Raw genomic sequence first — 20,054 nt, forward strand, 5'->3', positions numbered from 1 at the left:
CAACATTACAATGTTGGGCGCTGACGCCTCACTGCATCTCGATTCTCGAACCATTTGACAATCAGCACGCTCCTGTCGAGGTTCAATATCTCTGCGCACAGTTGGTCGCGCTCATGTCCCAGCACACACCATTGCCTTCTGCTGCTGATCTTATCCTCCAAAGACCAAACACTCATGATTACAAAATAAATATCATTAAATTAATTATAAAACATATTTTTATAGTAAACTTAGTTGGAGACATAAATATTAATATTATTCATTATAAACTTGTTCAAAGCTAAGCTAATTTGATTTACACAAATACCATAGTTGCATGCTTTTGTAGATGGAGGGAGTACTTCAAAAATTCTCTCTCTTCAAGTTAACACCACCTTCTCAGTTCTAGAATTAAGGGCATCGCCAGTGGTGAGTCGACCCATCATCTGAAAAAAGCTGCCGTGCATGCACAAGAATCGCTTTCCTCAAATCGACTCATCAATCTTGTGCAACTCCAAGCAGATGGCTTCTCCCGCAAAGCAGCAAACAATTTTTCTTACAGTTGTTTACGGCCAATGGGTCTGATGCAAGAAGTTGATGCAGCAATTTTCCTGCAGCAGTTGAGCCGACTCAAGAGAAACCATGTAAGCTGTCGTTGTTCTTTTGGCCACTGGAGAAGCCCTAATATACTCGTCACTACCACACAAGTCTAAAATAGCTAAGAGTTTATTTAGATCGGATAAGATTAAATGTTTGCTAGAGCTATAAACTGATGAGGCTTGTTTGGTATAGCTCTCTCCTTGGAGATGTATGCTGAATTTGTAGGACATCATCTAGACTAATTGCAACGACGGCCAGCCCATCCAACAACTGAAGCCCATTCCTTCCAAATCAAATTGTCCACCTACCGACGGCGAACCCATCCAACAACTGAAGCCCATTCCAAAAACCTGCCTCCTGAGTGTCTCCTGTCCTCCTGAAGAAGCCCCCGTTCTCTTCCTCTCCGTCGCCCTCTCCCCATGGCCGCCCATTCTGAGCACCCGCCGTCACCGGCGGAACCGCCCGCCCCCACCACCATACGCGAGATGGCCTCCGCCTCCCGTCCCTCCCTTCGCTCGTCCGCGCAGCCCTCACCTGCCGCGCCTTCCTCGCCGCCGTCCGCTCCTCCCCCGCCTTCCGCCGCTGCATCCGCGCGCTGCACCCGCCCCCTCTCCTCGGCTTCTCCTTCAACCCCGACGGCAACGAAAACCCCACCTTCACGGCAAGTTCATCTCCTGTGATTTCTTCCTGGTCGTCCCCGACGACGAGGCTCCCGACAGGCGTTCGTTCCGCGTGGTCTCCTCCTGCCACGACAAGTCTCGGGTGCGCGTCGCCGTCTTCTCGTCGGCCACCAGGAAGTGGCAAATCCTCCCCTGGTCGGAGCCTGTGCCGACACAGCCGGCGAGCGGCAAGTACTGGCTTCTCTCGGGGAATCAGGTGAATGGGTTCCTGTGCTGGTCGCACCTGCTGGACACTGCGACGCTGCAATTCTCCGTCATCGATCTGCCGCATGGCTTGAGTGGGCAAGGCCACCTCTACAGGACTGGGGATACAAAGGATGGGAAGCTCTGCATCGTGGCCGCGATCGATTTCACACTCTTCGTTTGGCTCCGGACACCAGATGCTGATGGTGTTGACAAGTGGGTGCTTCAAAATGTGTTGCAGATGGAGGAAGAGGTTCTTGAGGCCACCGAGGGCGAACGGGATGAACTTGAGCAGCTTAAAGTGTTTGCAATTCGGGACGGCATTGTGTACATGACGACATTTGAGACATTTAGAGATGCTACTTTGCCTTGTTGGTACCTATCCTTCTGCCTGGAAACAATGAAGCTGGAAAAGCTCTTTTATGTAAAAGCTGATGGCCATGCTCATCCCTACTTCATGCCATGGCCTACTTCTTTAGTAGGTAACAATTTGAGCCCCTGACTAGAGGTTCTTGTTCAAGTGGAACTGGTTATGATAACATATAAGCGGAAGATAAAAAGAAAAATAATTGGTAAATCTTTGTTTTATTGTACTCAGAAGGGCAGGTCTGATGCAGTGGTGAGAGTTGTCTCACTAAGTCATTAGGTCGTGGGTTCGAAGCAGCCTCGCCGCAGATTTTGTGGGAAAAAGGCTTGTCTCGGTTTATCCCTTTCCCAGACCCTATTGAAGGGCGGGCCTGGTGCAAGGGGTAGAGTCTTACAGCATGTGACCGGAAGGTCCCGGATTCGAGTCGCGGTCTCCTCGCATTGCATAAGCGAGGGTAAGGCTCGCTATTGACACCTTTCCTCAGACCCCGCACGGAGCGAGAGCTCTCTGCACTGGGTACGCCCTTTGTTTTATTGTACTCGTAGTCTCTTATGCTAAGTTATGGTGTCTGTTTTCTTATACTGCTATCTTCCTTTACAAATTGTAGAGTAGGAGTAATATGTACCCAGGTTCTGTCTAGATTCAAGAGCAATGTTTTCAAGTCGTCCGATTAATCGCAATTACTCGTCCTAATCGGTCCCTGATGTTCGATCAGGAGGTCCGACTCGATTAGCTCGACCAGAAAGCTGGTTGTCTGATTAGTCGATGAGAAATCATGATTAGTCGTCCGACTAGGACAGGGACGACCAGTTTGGTTACTCTGTTTTTGGGCCTGTTTAACTGGGCGGACATGTGAGCTACTGGGCTTGCAGTTTAGCCTGTTAGGGTTAGAATGTTTAGCAAAAATGATTGTTAGCCTTTGTTGTGCTGCATCTGGATACGGAGTGAATTTTCTGTTGTAAGTGCTAGTGTACTACTGCTGAGTAATTAAGTATGGTAGTAATATTGATATGTGATTCTGCATTATATTTTGTGTTGGTCCATCCAAAAAAGAAAAACCGATTAGAGCACCAAAGGTTAAATAAGTTGGTATATGTCAGTTACAACCGTAAGATGGAAAACAGATTTAAAAAAATGAGAGAGCTGGGTTCCAAAGGAAAGAGATGCAATCCACTCTTGCTTGATGAATTTCATTGGTAAACTGAATGGGTCGACGAAAATTGTGAACCAGAACCAGTTCAGGAAGGTGGTGGTGATGCTATGACTTGGGCTGTTGTGGATGAGGTTATTGGTGCAACTCAAAGTCTAGAGGGACGTAACTTGCCTAGGGTTGTGGCTACTCGTGCTGCTGTTGCTGCCCTGTGAGGCGTACTTATGCTAGGAACAGAAAGCGTCCAAGGAACACAGTGACTCAAGATATTGATGAAGTTGATGATGAAGACCAAGATCAGCATGTAGATTCAGCAATAGCAATGGAGGAGGATGAAGAATCTGCACCAACCGAAACTGGAGATAGACCAACTGGAGATGGAGATGGAGGCTTCAATTTTAATGTTGATTTGCTTAATTAGATGGCTAGTTGTCTACTTTTGTTGAACTGTTAAATGTCAATGTTTGTGATTCTGTGTTGAACACTTTAGTTTATGTGTACTGAACTTGTTTGGTTATGTAATATGCTGGTTGTGTGGCTACTATGGTCTACTATGTGCTAACTGCTAAATGCTAGTTATTTGCTACTGCAGCAGTGCTTGCTAATGCAGTAGTGCTGCTATTGAGCTGTGTCAAGATCAAGACTACATTAGTGTTGCTAATTATGGCCTTCTTTGATATTTTAGGCTTTCAGCAGCAAGTCAGCAAAGAAATGGAGTTTGGGACATGAATATGGACCTCTGGACATGGCAGAAAAGAGAAGAAAACAACTCCCACAAGTAAGTTACCAGCTAAACACTAATGTAGTCTTGATGCTTGCTTTATTGTGTATACTATATAGTATATATAGGTATATATATAGTAGGTATATATGTCCTGATATATAGGACGACCAGGGGTCGACTAGACTTGACTAATCGGCTTGGTCGATGACTAATCGCAATTAGTCTCCTGATCGGTCCCATGGCGACTAGGTTCGACTGGACGACTTAAAAACATTGTTTAAGGACAGCAGTGTCACACTTAACTCTTTTTATATATGAGAATACATTTGTTTCTGCATAGCCTCAGGAGTACCAGGCCGTGTAGCTCTTCCAACAAACTTAACCCAGTTCTTTGAGCTTAGTAGTAAGGAAGGGGTTGTTCTCAAATCCATGTTGATCTTTCTGTTAGCTTATATAACTTGGAGTCTTTGGTTAACCTGTAATGACTATGTTTTTAACAATAAAATCATTGCCCACCCTGATGTTTTGGTACATCGCTCGATAATTTTTATGCAGAAATGGAGCATCCTGCTGAAGTAGAAAGAGAAAAGTTGGTCAATGACGACGACACAGAGATTATCACGACACTTGGCGCAATCAAGAGATCAGTGAAAGCTGTGTAGTTTTTTTTTTCCTAAAAAAAAGTTTGTTATAATGTCCTGATGCTCTTCTGGTCGGTATTTCTTTTGGTTCCTCGTTCTATTTCTGTTTCCGTTTAGAGGGGAAGTGCCTTGAGCACTGTAATGCTTCTCTTGTAAGCTGGTTATCCCAGCAAACTCAAAACTTTGCTTTCTATAAAGCAGGAACAATGGTCTTTGGTCTAAAAAATATCAGTCCGTGTAGCTGATTCATGTTTGTGTGACAAGATAAATGGAAACTAAATAATGGCTAAAGTTCAAGGCACACTTAATTCCATGATGATAGCATGGGATGCAATGTGAGTTCACATATCCTTTGGCCACTGTCTTTTAAAGATGGCCTCAGCACAAATGATATTATGTCAAAGGAACCGCAGGAAAATTGTAATCCTGCTAGGAATACTTCCAGTGTTCCACACACACTGCATCTAATGAGGACTGATCCTGGTTTTATCTCTTCCATTATTGATTAAGACTTGTTTTTGTGTTGCAACTATTACCATGCGTGATGAAGATTGGTTAGATCCAATGTTTTTTTTGAACTTTGGTTAGATCCAATGTTCCTAAACTCAAGATGCATACTATTTTCTTCTTTGAAGGATTCTTGACAATATTTTTTTTCTTGAACACACAACAATCTTCGTATTAGATTTATTAAAACCTACTACCCCTTGCTCGTAGGAGAGCATTCGGAGCATTGGTGGTTCTTCTGTGCGCTGATGCTTGTCTTTGCATGTTTTGTAAAAAAGTGCCTCTAACTTTTAGGAAATCAATATGTTGTCCAACAAGCCCTCTCTAAAAAGTAACTATATTTGGATATTTTATGACCAATACCTTGATATAAATTTTATTTCAATGCAAAGAAGTAAAGAATTGGTAGTCTCCCCGTTTTCTAGAACATCCCCATTGAATTGACAATTTTCTTGAAAGCCCCCCTTAGCCCAACCCTAGTGCAACACCCGTCCTCACCGTTTTGTTGGTTTCTCTTCTCTCTCTCCTTGTCGCCATTGCATAGTGATGTTTGCCACGTGCGCCTCCCTACTTGTCATGGTTGCTGGAGTGTGGGAAGTCGCACGAGCTCGGTGACATTCGCAACAGCCAGCGCGGGGCACTGGAAGCTGTGCAACATTGTGCCCGTCATCCAAAAGAGCCTCTCCTTGTCCATCAGAACCTCCAGCGTAGCATAAAACTACCGGATCAGAGCCTCACTCCAGTTCTACTTGAGACACATAGCCCTTCTCTATCCCATAACCTTGAACATCTCGACCATCGGTGCCATCTGCGGATGCTTCTCAAGATAGGCCCAATTGACCCATTGCTGCTTAACATGCATCGGCCTCCTATCAAAGATACCCTAGAACAACTAATACTAGAGCTTGGAGTGGAAGTGAAGCGTTTGGGAAGTTCTGTCCCCACCATAGTCCCTAGCATTGCAAGCCTGATGGAATTCTTTCGGCTTCCACAAGTATCTCACTGCCGGAATTGCCTGCAAGTCAATTGGATGAACCCCTTCCTCATCATCCTCCTCCTCCTCATCCCCGCTGTTATCGTTGGGACTCTCATTCCCATCGTCCATCGTCGTCGTTGCTGCCATCATTCTTCCACTCCTGCTCATTGCCGCTGTCCTGCTCCTCTTCGGCTCTTCCTCATCCTCTAGATCGAGCTCTGACACGACGATGAAGGTAACCGACAACACCAGCATATTGTACGCTGATCCAGTGGTGATGAACAATACCACCGCTAGCCTCGCAACCGGTGGTGATCACCCAGGCTATCACCAACAACGACCAAAATCATGGGTGAAGGGGGGTTTTGTGATAGAACCACCCAAATTATATGGCCCACGTGCACCTGTCATTGTCCTAAAGACCTCTGACTGCTGCACACGAGCGCCAGATAATTCCGATAGTCTGTTGGGTGTTCTCGGGGAACCCTCGAATCATCCACATTTTTACAACTCATATAGGATCAACATGGAGTGACCACAACATTACAACATTTGGTACAAAAATATCTCACATTAGAGTGCGAAAGACTTATTAACATTAGGTTACAAAACATGTTGAAGTAAAAACTTAACTTAAGTTTCAAAAGGTGAGTAGTACTACAGAAGCAACTTAGGTGGAACACCTAAGGTAGAAGAGGTAGCCAGATCATGTCGAGCCCATCGACATGACCACGATTAGCAGCACAAGTTAGAACCTGCAACAGGGTTTAACAAACCCTTAGTACTTGAGGATACTCAACAAGTCTTACCCGACTAAGGAAAAGACTCCAAGGGCATGCAGGCTTAAGAAAAGTTGGAAGCTAGAATAACTTTTGCAGAAAAGCTTACTATAAGTGGATCCTTACTTTCAATATTTTAGCTTCGTATTAAGTCTTTATCGGTATCTAGTTTGCACCTGTTCTAAATCAACCACTTCATTAATTATCTCATCTCATCTTTTCTCATTTCCATAAGTCACCATGTTTCCATTGATTAACTACGATGATGGTGCAAGGATCAAGTCTCCTGTTATCGTAGAGCAAATGATGATTCAAATCGATTAGGGTCAGCTAGGGTTTCGTTACCACCCGACATATGCAGGTCCTAGACTGTCGATAGAATATCGTTGGTAGTCCTCCAAGGGGTATCCCACGAAGGTAGATTGATCGATAGAGGAGCGTGAGATCAAGAACAAGAAGGCAACAGAGACACAGGAGTTAGACAGGTTCAGGCCATCAAGTATGATGTAATACCCTACTCCGATGGTCTGTTGGTTTGTATTAGCTATCGTATGATATTGCGTGAGTTTAGAGGGGGGTCCCTGCCCACCTTATATATTCTGGGAAGCAGGGTTACAAGTCGGTTAGATCTAAGAGATAACCGAAAAGTAATAACTGATTACAGGAACTTAGGATCATACATATCCTAACAGATCTTGTAGTATCTTCAAGATATCCTCTAGATGTCTTGCGAAAGGCGCCGAACAGAGTCATGCCCTACAAGGCTTTGTCTTGTGGGCTGGACCGCCCCTGAGGGCACAACCCATATGGTCTGTCGTGGGTATCCGGGGTCATACCCCCCATAGCTAGTCCCCGAGCACCTTGTACCCATTGTGCAACATTGCCTTAAGCTTGTTTGAGTAGGTGCGAACGAAACCGAGCAGTCAAACTCATGGTCTGACCACTGTGATGAGTTGCCAAGTAGTTGTGAGCAGTTGCCGAACAGCGTGTACTGTCATCAAGAAGCACGAATCATAGCCGAGCAGCATAACCCAAGCACGGCTTGCCATAAGGGTGTAAGGAGCTCAAGTTTAGAAACAAAAATTTCTTCAAAGTGGACCAAGTGTGCCCACTTAGAGTCCAACCACGAGAAAAGGAGATAGTCTTCTTTAGCTTCAAGAGGCCCGGAGTCTTCAAGAATAAAGCAAGTACATTCACCATGAGGTGAAGTGTGCCCACTTAGTCCCTGAGCCTGACAGTAGATGACGTAGTCATGTGGTGCTAGGGTCCAAAATAGAAGAATAATAAAAGACCAGCCGAGCAACCAGCCAGCCCTCGAGTGTAGACCTAAAATGAGAGAGAGCACATTCACCGCAAGGTGAAGTGTGTCTACTTAGTCCCTGAGCCTGATAGTAGGTGACACAGTCATGTGGTGCCAGGGTCAGAAATAGAACATCAGTAAAAAGACTAGCCGAGCAAGCAGCCAGTCCTTGAGCCGTTTACAAAGATATCAGAAAAACTCAACCATGGCAAAAAAACCGGAGTAATGGCTATACAGTAACTGTTACTGAGCCTCAATAAATGGCGGAGAAGTCGGCGATTATTCGGCGAGTGATAACCAACAATAGCGATAACTAAGCGACATGGGCTGCGGTTGCGTGAAAGCCCATGTTACTGCCCATCAAGCCACGTCAGAGAATTCGGAGGGGCACAAATCATGGGAACGGTTTCTCAAAAACCCTCGAATGCGAAAGGGTGGGGAAAGTGCTTTATAACTGCGCCACCGCATCCCGCGTTCATACCTTTGCCACTTTGCCATTCCGTCTTCATCCTCATCCCTCACATTTCTAGATTCGCATCCACGCACGTTCCCGACGCTAGTCCCCATCTAGATCTGAGAGATGGCGCCGAAGAGGAGAGCTGTGAACTCAAAGAAGGCAAGCCCAAAGAAGGCAGGAGCAGGAGCCAGTCGCGACGAAGAGTGGGTGCTATCACGCATGGGGGAGCGGAGCTCAAGAGATTGGTGGAGGCAGGCGTGCTTCCTAACCGCGTCACCACCGGATGGCGGCCAGCCAGTGGTGAGCCCTTCCTAATGCCTAACACTGATGAAGTTGTAGTCTTCGAGGATTATTTCTGGCATGGGTTGGGGTCCCCTGTTCATCCTTTCTTGCAGGATCTGCTAGAGTTTTGGGCAATTAGTTTGTGCAATGTCCACCCCAACACCATATTACACATCTCGATCTTTATTCATTTCTATGAGATGTTTCTAGGCGTTTTGCCGCACTTCAACCTCTTCAGACACCTGTTCTGGTTGAAGAAGAAGGGCGGCAGTGGTTCCAAGGTGGTCGGCGGTGTATATATGTAGCTCTAGGATGGAAAGGCCAGCGAGTACATTAATGTACCATTGAACACTTCTCTGAAAGGGTGGAACTCCAAGTGGTTCTACATGAAACAGAGTCACCCTACAATCCACTGCGACGTCCACCATATCCCGAAGAACCAGAAAAGCTGGTCGGAGAAACCGAACAGTGCTGACATGGAACAAGTAAGGGAGCTCCTCGACCTGCTTGAAGGCATAGAGATGAGCGGCGAACTAGTGGTGGCGAGCTTCATAGTGCGTTGAATCTAGCCCTACAAGGAGAGGGCCCACCTGGGCTTTGACTATAGAGGTGATGACAACGGGACCCGGGAGAGGATGAAATGGCCGATGAAACAAATTGTCCTAGAGCGGGCCATAGAGCTATTCGCTCCCAATGCCTTGTTCAGCTGGCCAAGGCAAACGAGGGCCTTCAACTATACAAATCCTCCTCCTCAGGTAACCATCTCAATTGTTTTTTTTGATACTTTTAATCCTAAAGCATTGTCGAACAGTGAACTGATTCACTTATGCAAAGATCCATTCATAAGAAAGAGTGGTGTACTTCTCTGGCATGCCGAGGGGTGTAGACGCCTGGCCACTGGCTCAACCCGAGGAAGATGCGGCTAGTGCTTCGTCAGAGTCCGAGGGCACCGACGCTGGTCGGTCAAAAAATTTGCCCCCAATAACGAAGAAAATCTGGGGAAAAAGGGCAGCGGTAGATGAGCCAACCCAGAAGAAGAGGAAGACGGTGGCCGTCGGTCCCCTTAAACCGGGCGGCATCTCGCTTGGTGGCAACTAGGCCACTCAAACGTGAAGGACCACGGTGCTCGAGTGGTCGGATGATGACGAAACTTCGGTGGCTCCTCCACCGAGCACTGAAGCACCTCCATGCAGCACGCGCAAAGAGGAACAAGCAAAGAGGGGTGAAGAAGTTCCCAAGCAGCGGGCGACAGGAGTCCTTGAGCGGTAGACAACGAGAGTCACTACACAGCAGGCGGAGGAAGTCATAGAGCGGCAGGCGGAACAGAGGCCAACGGTGGAGGAAATGGGACCTCCACCCTAGAGCACGGAAGTCGACCCCATGGCCGCACCTGGGTGCTCAGGTAGGCATCACCAGTTCAAGAAATTATATCAACAGACCAAACCGTGAGTATCCTTTCCTTGGAGTTACTTTGTTGTCATTTCTTAGCTTTTTTGGCGCTTGATGAACTGATCTGTTGTAGTGTGAGACGTGCAGAGGGTCTGACCCCACCAGTCTAGACTGCTAAACCGCCAAGGGCTGATCTCATGGTGGAAGCAACGCCAGCAGCTACCGTCCTAGAGTCCCTAAGAGCTCTGTAGCCAAAGGAGGAGTCAACTGCCGCTACTGGCGATCTTGGCGACGACGAACGAGCGGCGTTGACGACGAACAAATCAGCGGTAGTGCCTAAGGCAATGGTGGGAACCGCTGAGTCTTCGGGACTAGAGGCTAGAGTTATTGGCAATGCGCCGGAGTTTGGGGCGGTGAAGTCGGTGGTGCCCGAAGGGCAAACGATGCTTCCTAAGGTGTCGTAGGGCATGGTCAGAGCCGCTGTCCGGCCATAGAGCCCCCAGTGGTTCCTCGAGCTGCGGTGGAAGAGGACGAGGTGGAGGAGATCAAGCGCGCTGAACCTCGACCCCAAGCTGTTTGAATCCTCCACAAGCACGGCGACGAGGTGGTGGTTATCAAGGAGGAAGACACCACCAGGGAGATGAGGAGATTGAAGATTGTGCTTGCTGGAGTGATGAAACAAATCAAGGTCAGTACTACATCTAGAGTGCTCATCTTTGACGTTGGAGATCGGAGTTCATCATTATAATTATGTATTTGCAGGGGATAACTTAGACTGCCGAGTAGTGGCACCAGCTGATAAAGAGATGGAACCCCTCGCCGAAGAGAATGAAAAACTCAGAGAGGTGATGAACCTGATGGAGTGAAACATCTAGAGAGCCCAACACGAGCGAGACCTTGCTGAGTCCAACGCACGAGATCTGGAACACCAAAAGGGGGTCCTATCTGAGCAGCTGGTGGCTGCGTTCGAGCAGCTATAGTGCAAGTCTAAAGAGCTAGCGAGTGCCTCCATGCAACTGGAACAGACGTCCGAGTAGCTTAGAAGTGTATCCGAGCAGAAAGCAGGTACGGTATATCAGCGAATGTGCTTTGTATTGCTGAACTACCATATTTTTGGCGATGACTGTTGTGCTTGTAGAGCAAAACATGGAGTTTGGCCAGCTGCGCCAAGCCCTCAAACAACTCCGAGAGGAGAAGGCAAAGGAGATAGGGCGAGCAGATAAACTAGCCGAGGAGTTGAACGGTAAGTACTCCCTAGTCGGAGTTAATGCTGAAGTAGTTTCCTTTCTTGACAGAACTTTGTAATGCTTGTAGACTACCATCGGAGGGTCAAAGCGCAATTTGATGTGCTGGAGTAGGATGCCCAAACACAAAGGGACAAGTTTGATGCCGTGGTTGCCGGAGTCAAACCAGTGATCGACTGCGTTGACCTAGAGGTGGCTCCTCAACCCGATGGCAGACCACCATGTCCGGACATCGTCATCGAAAGGTGCAAGATAGTGTGGGAGAGCTTCAAGAACTTCAACCGCGACATTATTGTTACTGGCATTACTCATGCCATTGCGGTCGTCCAGTCCCACTATCAATCTGTTAACCTTTCGGTGATAGGGGGTGAATTCACCAAATGGCTGAGCAAGGCAGAGACCCAGCAGCTAGAGGATGAGGTGGAGGATGCAGCGAAAAAGCTAGCCAGTGACATCGACCTGTTTGGTGAGACGAGCGATGATGGCGAAGCTCGGTGATCTGCTCGGAGATTATCATCTGTAATTTCTGGACAGTGCAGTTAAAACACGCGATAGTGCAAAAAACACTTATGTATGTGATAAATGTTATAAGGTGCATGTGTATGCAGTTTGCTTGTATTTCGGCGAAAAAATCTTCATAGTTTTAACCATAATGCAATTATACGTAGTATAAGTAGCGTCCAAGTAGTTGGTTCGCTACTGACCCCCCATGGCCTCGGCTAGCCCATAGTCCATAACATCAAGCGCGGAGCTCGTGCATGTGTAGGAGGAATAGGCATGACCAAGGAACCGCAGCCGACCACCCATAACGCAGAGCGCGGAGCCCATGGCACGTGTAGGGAGAGATCGGAGACTGGGTCTTCTCCATAGAGAATAGAGCAGAATGTGTGTTGCTCGGCGGTTGTCGAAATAACTTGGAGATATACGTAGTAGAAGTGGCATCTGAGCAATTAGTTCTATGCTGCGCTCTCATCCTTGGCTAGCCCATAGTCCATAACGTCGAGCGTAGAGCCCGTGGACGTGTAGGAGGAACAAGCATGACCAAGGAACCGCAGCCGACCACCCATATCGCAGAGCGCAGAGCCCGTGGCACATATAGGAAGGGATCAGAGACTGGGTCTTTTCCATAGAGAACAGAACATAATGTATGCTGCTCGCTAATCGGCAAAAAAGCTTCGGCGATTTGGAGAAAATATGTTCGGCGATTTGGAGAAAATGTGTTCGGCGATTTGGAGAAAACGTGTTTGGCGATTTGGAGAAAACGTGTTCGGCGATTTGGAGAAAACGTGTTCGGTAATTTGGAGAAAATGTGTTCGGCGATTTGGAGAAAACGTGTTTGGCGATTTGGAGAAAACGTGTTCGGCGATTTGGAGAAAACGTGTTCGGCGCAGTTATGGCACATCGTTATGGAGTTTGTCATGGAGTGGCGTAGAGTTCGGTGATCGTAAGTGGAGATTTAATCCGTAATGGAGAAAAAATGGAGACAAATTATGGAGATCAAAACTTTATTCATCATAAAGTGGAGAGTACTTATCTGGGGTGTTTCAAGGATAGAAACGTATGAGGTGCTCGATATGCCAAGAGTTGGGAACATTGATCCCATCTAAGTTACATAGGCGATAAGACCCTGGTCGGGTAACGCCTTTGATGATGTAAGTCCCTTCCTAGGGGGAGGAGAGCTTGTGCATCCCTTCGGTTTTTTGTTTCCTACGGAGAATGAGGTCACCGACAGCAAATGAACGACCTTTGATGTTGCGGTTGTAGTACCTTCACAAGTCTTCTAGATACTTGGCTATGCAGACGCAAGTGATTAGGCGTTCTTCCTCGGCCCTATCGGCATCCTCTGTCCGAACAGCTGCGGCTTGCTCTTCATCATAATTTTTCACCCTAGGTGCTCGGAAGGCAATATCCGCTAGTAGTATGGCTTCTGAGCCATAGACCAAGAAGTATGGAGACACACCGGTGCTGCGACTTGCTTGAGTGCGCAGTCCCCAGACTATAGCTGGTAGCTCCTTAAGCCATCTGCCCGGGTACTTTTCTTCTTTCTGATATATTGTCTTTTTGAGGGCATCAAGGATCATGCCATTCGTCCATTCGACTTGGCCATTGGCTCTAGGATGGGCAACGGAGATGTATTTAACAAAGATGCAACAGTCTTCATAGAAGTACCAAAAGTGATGGCCAGTATATGTAGTTCTGAGGTCGGTGATGATGCTGTTCGGGAGATCGAATCTGTGGATGATGTCTTCGAAGAGCTCGACTACTTTCTTTGTAGTAGCTGAGACGAGCGGTTTATACTCAATCCACTTGGAGAACTTATCAATGGCGACGTATATGTATCAGAAGCCACCTAGCGCTAGCTTAAAAGGGCCAACCATGTCTAGTCCCTAGCATGCAAAGGGCCAGGAAGCTAGAATGGTCTGCAGCTCTTGTGCCGGCACGTATATTTGCTTGGCAAAAAATTGGCATCCTTCACAACATCGGATGAGGTCTTCTGCATTGGAGATGGCCGTGGACCAGTAAAAACTAGCTTGGAAAGCTTTGCCGACCAGTGTTCTCGATGCCGTGTGGTTGCCGCAGGAACTAGAGTGAATTTCAAGAACTTCACTCCGTCTTCTTGGGTGATGCATTTTTGCAGAATCCCTTCCTTAACACTTTTCCTCATCAAGTTGTTGTCCACCAGCACGTAATGTTTGCTTCGACAGATTAGGCATTTGGTTTTAGTCTTATCGGTTAGTACTTTGGCACTAGAGAGGTACTTGATGAACTATTCGCTCCAATTGGCGGCCAGCAAAGGTACCATAAGTACCAGCTGCTCGGTGGGGAGAACTTCCAGAATTTCCTTTTCTTCCTTAATGGATGGTGCTAGAAGATCTTGAATGAAGACCCCTGGTGGAATCACGACGCGAGAGGAGCCCAACTTGGACAAGTAATCGACGAGCTGATTTTGATCACGTACCATGTGGTGGTACTCGATACCATAGAACTTCCCTTCAAGCTTCCTAATTTCAATGCAATATGCATCCATCTTCTCACTGGAGCAAGACCAGTCTTTGTTAAGCTATTTGATGACCAGCACGGAGTCCCCATATACCATGAGGCGTTTGACGCTGAGCTCAACGACTATACGAAGTCCGTGGAGACATGCTTCATATTCGGCGGCGTTGTTGGAGGGCGAAAAGTGTATCCGGAGAACATATTGGAGCTTATCCTTGGTCAGTGTAATCAACAGAATGCCCGCACCAGCACCGTTGATGTTAAGGGCACTGTTGAAGTACATCACCCAGTGCTCGAGGCAGGTGGCGGTGATGGGCTCTTGGATCTCGATCCACTCAGCGACGAAATTAGTAAGCGCTTGAGACTTGATCGTAGGTCTACTTCTGAATTCAATGGAGTAAGTGCCGAGCTCGATAGCCCACTTGATGATACAGCCATTGGCCTCTTTGTTGCGGAGGATGTCCCCTAGAGGGAACTCGGTGACCACAGTGATCTTGTAATACTTGAAGTAGTGGTGGAGCTTGCACGACGTAATCAGAATGGCGTATAGCAGCTTCTGGACCTAAGGATAATGAGTCTTGGGCTCGTTAAGAACCTCATTGATGAAATATACCAGACATTGCACCTTATAGGTGTGCCCAGCCTCCTCACATTCGACCACAATGACTGTGCTGACGACGCGAGAAGTAGCGGCGATATAGATTAGGAGAGTTTCATCTGGCCATGGCGCCATCATGATCGGAGGCTTTGTTACGAACAACTTAAGCTGCTTGAAAGCTGCGTCTGCCTCTTTCGACCAGGAAAAGCGCTTGGAGGCCTTGAGGAGTTTGAAGAAAGGTAGCCCTTTTTTGTTGAGGCATGATATGAAGTGGCTTAAGGCAGCCATGCAGCATGTAAGCTTCTGTATATCCTTGATGCATGTTGGGCATTTCATGTTGGTGATGGCGAAGACCTTGTCAGGATTGGGCTCGATGCCTCATGCGCTGACAATGTAGCCTAGGAGTATACCGGATGGAACTCCAAAGATGCACTTTAAAGGGTTCCGCTTCCATCAGTACCTTTTTAGGTTGGCGAACGTTTCTTTGAGATTGGTGATAAGATCATCGGTGGTCTTGGACTTAATGACCACATCATTGATGTAAGCTTCGACATTGCGGCCAATCTATTGATTGAGGCACATCTAGATAGCCTTTTGATAAGTCACCCCGACGTTCTTGAGTCTAAAGGACATGGCGGTGTAGCAATACGCACCAAAGGCATGATGAACAACATCTTGATCTGATCTTCTTCCTTGAGGGAGATCTGGTGATAGCCAGAGTAACAGTCAAGGAAGGAGAGTAGTTCATAGCCGGAGGTGGAGTCTACAACCTTGTATATCCGAGGCAAACCGAAGGGGTCTTTAGGGCAGTGTTTGTTAAGATCAGTGTAATCAACGCACATTCTCCATTCTTTATTCTTTTTTTGGACGAGAACTGGGTTTGCTAACCACTCAGGATGATACACTTCTTTTATAAATCTGGTAGCTAAGAGCCATTTTATTTCTACCCTAATAGCCTCCTTCTTATCTGGCGCAAATCGGTGGAGTTTCTGCTTGATCGGTTTGGCGGTAGGCGAGACATTCAAGGAGTGCTCGATCTTCTCCCATGGTATCCCCAGCATGTCTGCCGGTTTCCAAGCAAACACATCGATGTTGGCACATGGGAAGGAGACAAGCGCACTTTCCTATTTGGGGTCAAGGTGAGCCCCAATCTTCATGGTCTTGGAGGGGTCGTCGAGGCCGAGGCCAACCTCCTTTATTTCCTTGGACTTGGCGGAGGCACGTGGAGGCTCTAGCTCTAGGATCTCCATGTCGTTGGTAGACAATGTCTGGGCTTTAGTGACCACGCTGGCCATCTGGATGGAGAGGTTGGTGGCTTCGGCGAGGGCGAGACTCTCTGTCTCATAGGCATAGGCGTTGGAGAGGTTGGCCCACAGGGCCAGAACTCCTATAGGCGAAGGCATCTTCAGCACCAGATACGCGTAGTGTGGTACAACCATGAACTTGGCCATAGCTGGCCAACCAAGTATGGCGTGGTAGGTGGTGTTGAAATCGACGACGTAAAAGTTGTTGTGCTCGACACGGTAGTTGCTTGTCGTACCGAACTGTACTAGTAGGGTGATCTCTCCAAGCAGTTTGGAGGCCCTGCCAGGTACCACACCCCAAAAGGAGGAGTCCGAGGGTGTGAGATCCGCTAATCCGAGGCCCAGCTCCTTTAGGGCTCCGGTGAAGAGGAGATTCAGAGCGCTCCCACTGTTGATGAGCACTTTTCTAAAGAGCACCTTCTAGACGGTTGCGTTGAGGACGAGGGGGAAACGCCCTATGTAGGGAATGTCTGCCCACTGGTCAGCCTTGCTAAAGGTGATGGGGACCTCAGACCATGGGCGATAGCTGGGGTTGGCGACAGCGTCCTCCATAGTGACGTTGAGCACCCACCGTGTGGCGAGCTTCCATTCTCTTCTGCTCTTGGTGGAGGCGAGGCCCCCGAAGATGGTGGTGACCACCTTGTCGTGGTCCTAGAAGGCATTGTCATTGCCCCCAGGTGGTTGGTGACCTCTGGCTCCATTGTTGGCGTCGTCATCCAGCTTTTTGTCCTAGAACTCATTAGCCAAATCGAGGCAGTTCTTCATCTTGTGCTTGGCGTTCTTATAGAGAGGGCACGAGCCATTGAGGATCTTCTTGTACTATTTGTCGTAGTTGCACTTGGCGTGAGGTTCATTAATGGCAGCGATGATGTGGTCTGGCCGGCGGTAGCAATTTTGACCAGTCTTGGGGTCCTTCTGGCCAATCACGGCCACTATCATGATGATAACTATGGTCATCGTGGTAGCGATCGTTGTGGCAGCGGTCGTCGAGGTGGTTGTCGTAGCAGCATGTTGGGCGATGAGTGCCCGCATCCTCATTGAAGCACACCTCAGCTTCCTCGCCGTCGGCGTACTAGTTGGCAGTTGTGATCATCTCGCCGATCCCCGTGGGTGGCTTATGGTTGAACTTAGAGCGAAGCTCACGGTGATGGAGTCCTTGGATGAAGGCGGTGATGACCTCGGCTTCTGTGATGTTTGGAATAGAATTCCTCATCTTGGAAAAGCATCGGATGTAGCTACAGAGGAGCTCGGATGGCTTCTAGTTGATGCGGTTGAGATCATGCTTGGTTCCTGGTCGCATACACGTAGCCATATAATTGTCGGTGAAGACTTTTTTTTAGCTCTTCCCAGGATCCAATGGAGTCCGAGGCAAGGCTATTAAACCAGTTCATGACGGTTGGCGTGAGCATGATGGGAAGATAGTTCATCATGACACTGGTGGCTTGAACAGCAGTGGCGTAAGCCTGTAACCACTGTGTTGGATTCATCCTCCCCTCATAGGGCTCGACCCTAGTGATTTTGAAACCACGGGGCCACTGAAGTGTTTGGAATTCCCTTGTGAATGCCAGGGGCCCCTCAGGGTTGTCGGTGCCGTCATCTACAGTGTCAGCACCATCATCTATAGCATTGCTCCCGGTGATTGGCTCAAGGGTTGAGTCTAGGTTGCCATACCCTTGCTCATACTCCTGGTGGTGGCATACTTCATCCTTATGGTGACCGAAGCGGCATTTGTTGATACATCGTCGTGCATCTCAGAGATTGTTGAGGTGCACCCAGACATCCTGGTCGACCTCCTAGTCGTGTTAGCAGTGATGTTCGGTGCAGTTGCCCCTAGCTCCGCCCTAGAGGGGTTGCCAGTTGTTGCGGTGCTGGTTGGTGAAGCAACTTTGGCGGTGATTGGTTCTTGTGGCAACTGATAGGCGAATCGAAGTGGTGGAGTATGAAGGTCTCTGATTCTGGCGAATCTCATTGACCTAGCAGTGCGCCGCTTTAAGCATGGTGGCGACCTTGGTGAGCTCGGGCGTCTGTGGGAGGCGGGCGAGCTCGTTGGCGGCCACTGCCAGATTGGCGCTTGGAGTCTTGAAGACGTTATTGTCGTCAACACGGAGAAACTCTTCAACGAGATTGTGCTGGAGTGACCTTCCTTATGAGTCAAGCTGCTGCTCGGCCATCACGAGGGCATTCTTGTTTGCTTGGCATTATGCACGGTTGACATTCTGGTTCTCATGAGCGACACGTTCCTCCTCGGTCTCACCGTTCCGAGGGGGGCTGTCGATGCTGACGTTGAAGATTGCACCACCCCAGAAAGTTGCTCAGTGAAGGTTTCAACAAGGGTCTCCATAGAGCCTTGGGACTCAGAGTCTAGATTCTCCTCTGGGATGGTCTAGAAGGATGCTCCAGAGCATCGGCTAATGTGGAGCATGTTGACGGCTGGCGAAGGCTGGTCAGCAATCTGGTCAGCAAGAGGATGGATGTCTCCCACCTGGTCGGCAAATTTGCCCCTTAGGGCATCTTGGTAGGTGGCGGTGATGTTGGTGAGCCCAAAGGGTAGAGCCGCAACTCCTAGAGTTTTCTAAGCAGCCTCTGATAGATTTGGATCAGAGGGTGGTCGGCGCTGAACCAAAGTGTCCAAAGCCAATTCCGCAATGGAGAGGCAATCGGCGAGCTTCAGCCAACCCGATCAATAGACTCAATTAGATCATCATTATCAATCTACCTCCTCTAGTAGCGAGGAAGTGGGCGGTGAGTTGCTGATGAAGGCAACCTTAGAGGTGGTTCCGAGATCAGATCTATCATCGCAGGTGCGGGGATGATTGACACAGAATTGATCTGCGCCAGCTCGAGAAGCTCTCGAACTCTATCAGCATTGATGATCCAAGAGATCGATCCGACTATGAAGATCTGGCCAGGCTGTGGGAGGGACGAAGAGCCTGCGGAGAAAGCCATCTTGTTTGATAAGGAAACAACACATTGCCCCCTACATGGCGCGCCAACTATCGACAAAATATCATCGGCAGTCCTCTGAGAGGTATCCCACGAAGGTAGATTGATCGGTAGAGGAGCATGAGATCAAGAACAAAAAGGTAACAAAGACACACAAGTTAGACAGATTCAAGCCGTCAGTATGATGTAATACCCTACTCCTATGGTCTATTGGTTTGTATTAGCTATCGTATGATATTGTGTGAGTTTGGAGGGGGTCCCTGCCCGCCTTATATAGTTTGGGAAGCAGGGTTACAAGTCGGTTAGATCTGAGAGATAACCAGAAAGTAATAACTAATTATAGGAATCTTGGGATCATACATATCCTAATAGATCTCGTAGTATCTTCAGGATATCCTCTAGATGTCTTGCGGAAGGCGCCGAATAGAGTCATGCCCCGCAAGGCTTCGTCTTATGGGCTAGACCGCCCCTGAGGGTGCAGCCCATATGGTCTGCCATGGGTATCTGGGGTCATACCCCGCACATAGACCTACATATATCAACCTTCACTTGGATCCTCCAAAACACAAACCGGTCTGCGCTACTCGGGAGCATAGTACTCCACCTCCCTGCTGAAAGCTCTAGTTTGATTTTGGTGAATTGATGAAACCCTAAGTGCTAACGGTTGACACCTATGGAGGCACACAAAGATAAAATCCCCAAGCGCATGGGTATCGAAGTAGTTTTCACCCAAAATATTATTGAGTATCGTATCCATAGGGAAACATGTGTATGTTGTCTAAACACTAGTTCATCTAGGGATAGCAATCAAGGTTTAGTGTATGAGTAGAGAGAATTCCTATGGTTATGACCCTATGCAAAGCAAGGCTTATGATTCTAGTGTTCACTTTGGGACACCGCTTAGATGATAAAGCACCGCTAATAGATAACTCTACCGGCGTGACTACGGTCCTA

General features: G+C 48.0%; 1 pseudogene; it reads left to right on the plus strand.

Annotated features, from left to right (window-relative positions):
- The first annotated feature begins 554 nt into the window (after positions 1-554).
- LOC136499814 (uncharacterized) lies at positions 555-4,542 on the plus strand (annotated as a pseudogene).
- Positions 4,543-20,054: the final 15,512 nt, after the last annotated feature.

The sequence above is a fragment of the Miscanthus floridulus genome, chromosome 13, assembly GCF_019320115.1.
Source record: "Miscanthus floridulus cultivar M001 chromosome 13, ASM1932011v1, whole genome shotgun sequence".
Taxonomy (NCBI): domain Eukaryota; kingdom Viridiplantae; phylum Streptophyta; class Magnoliopsida; order Poales; family Poaceae; genus Miscanthus; species Miscanthus floridulus.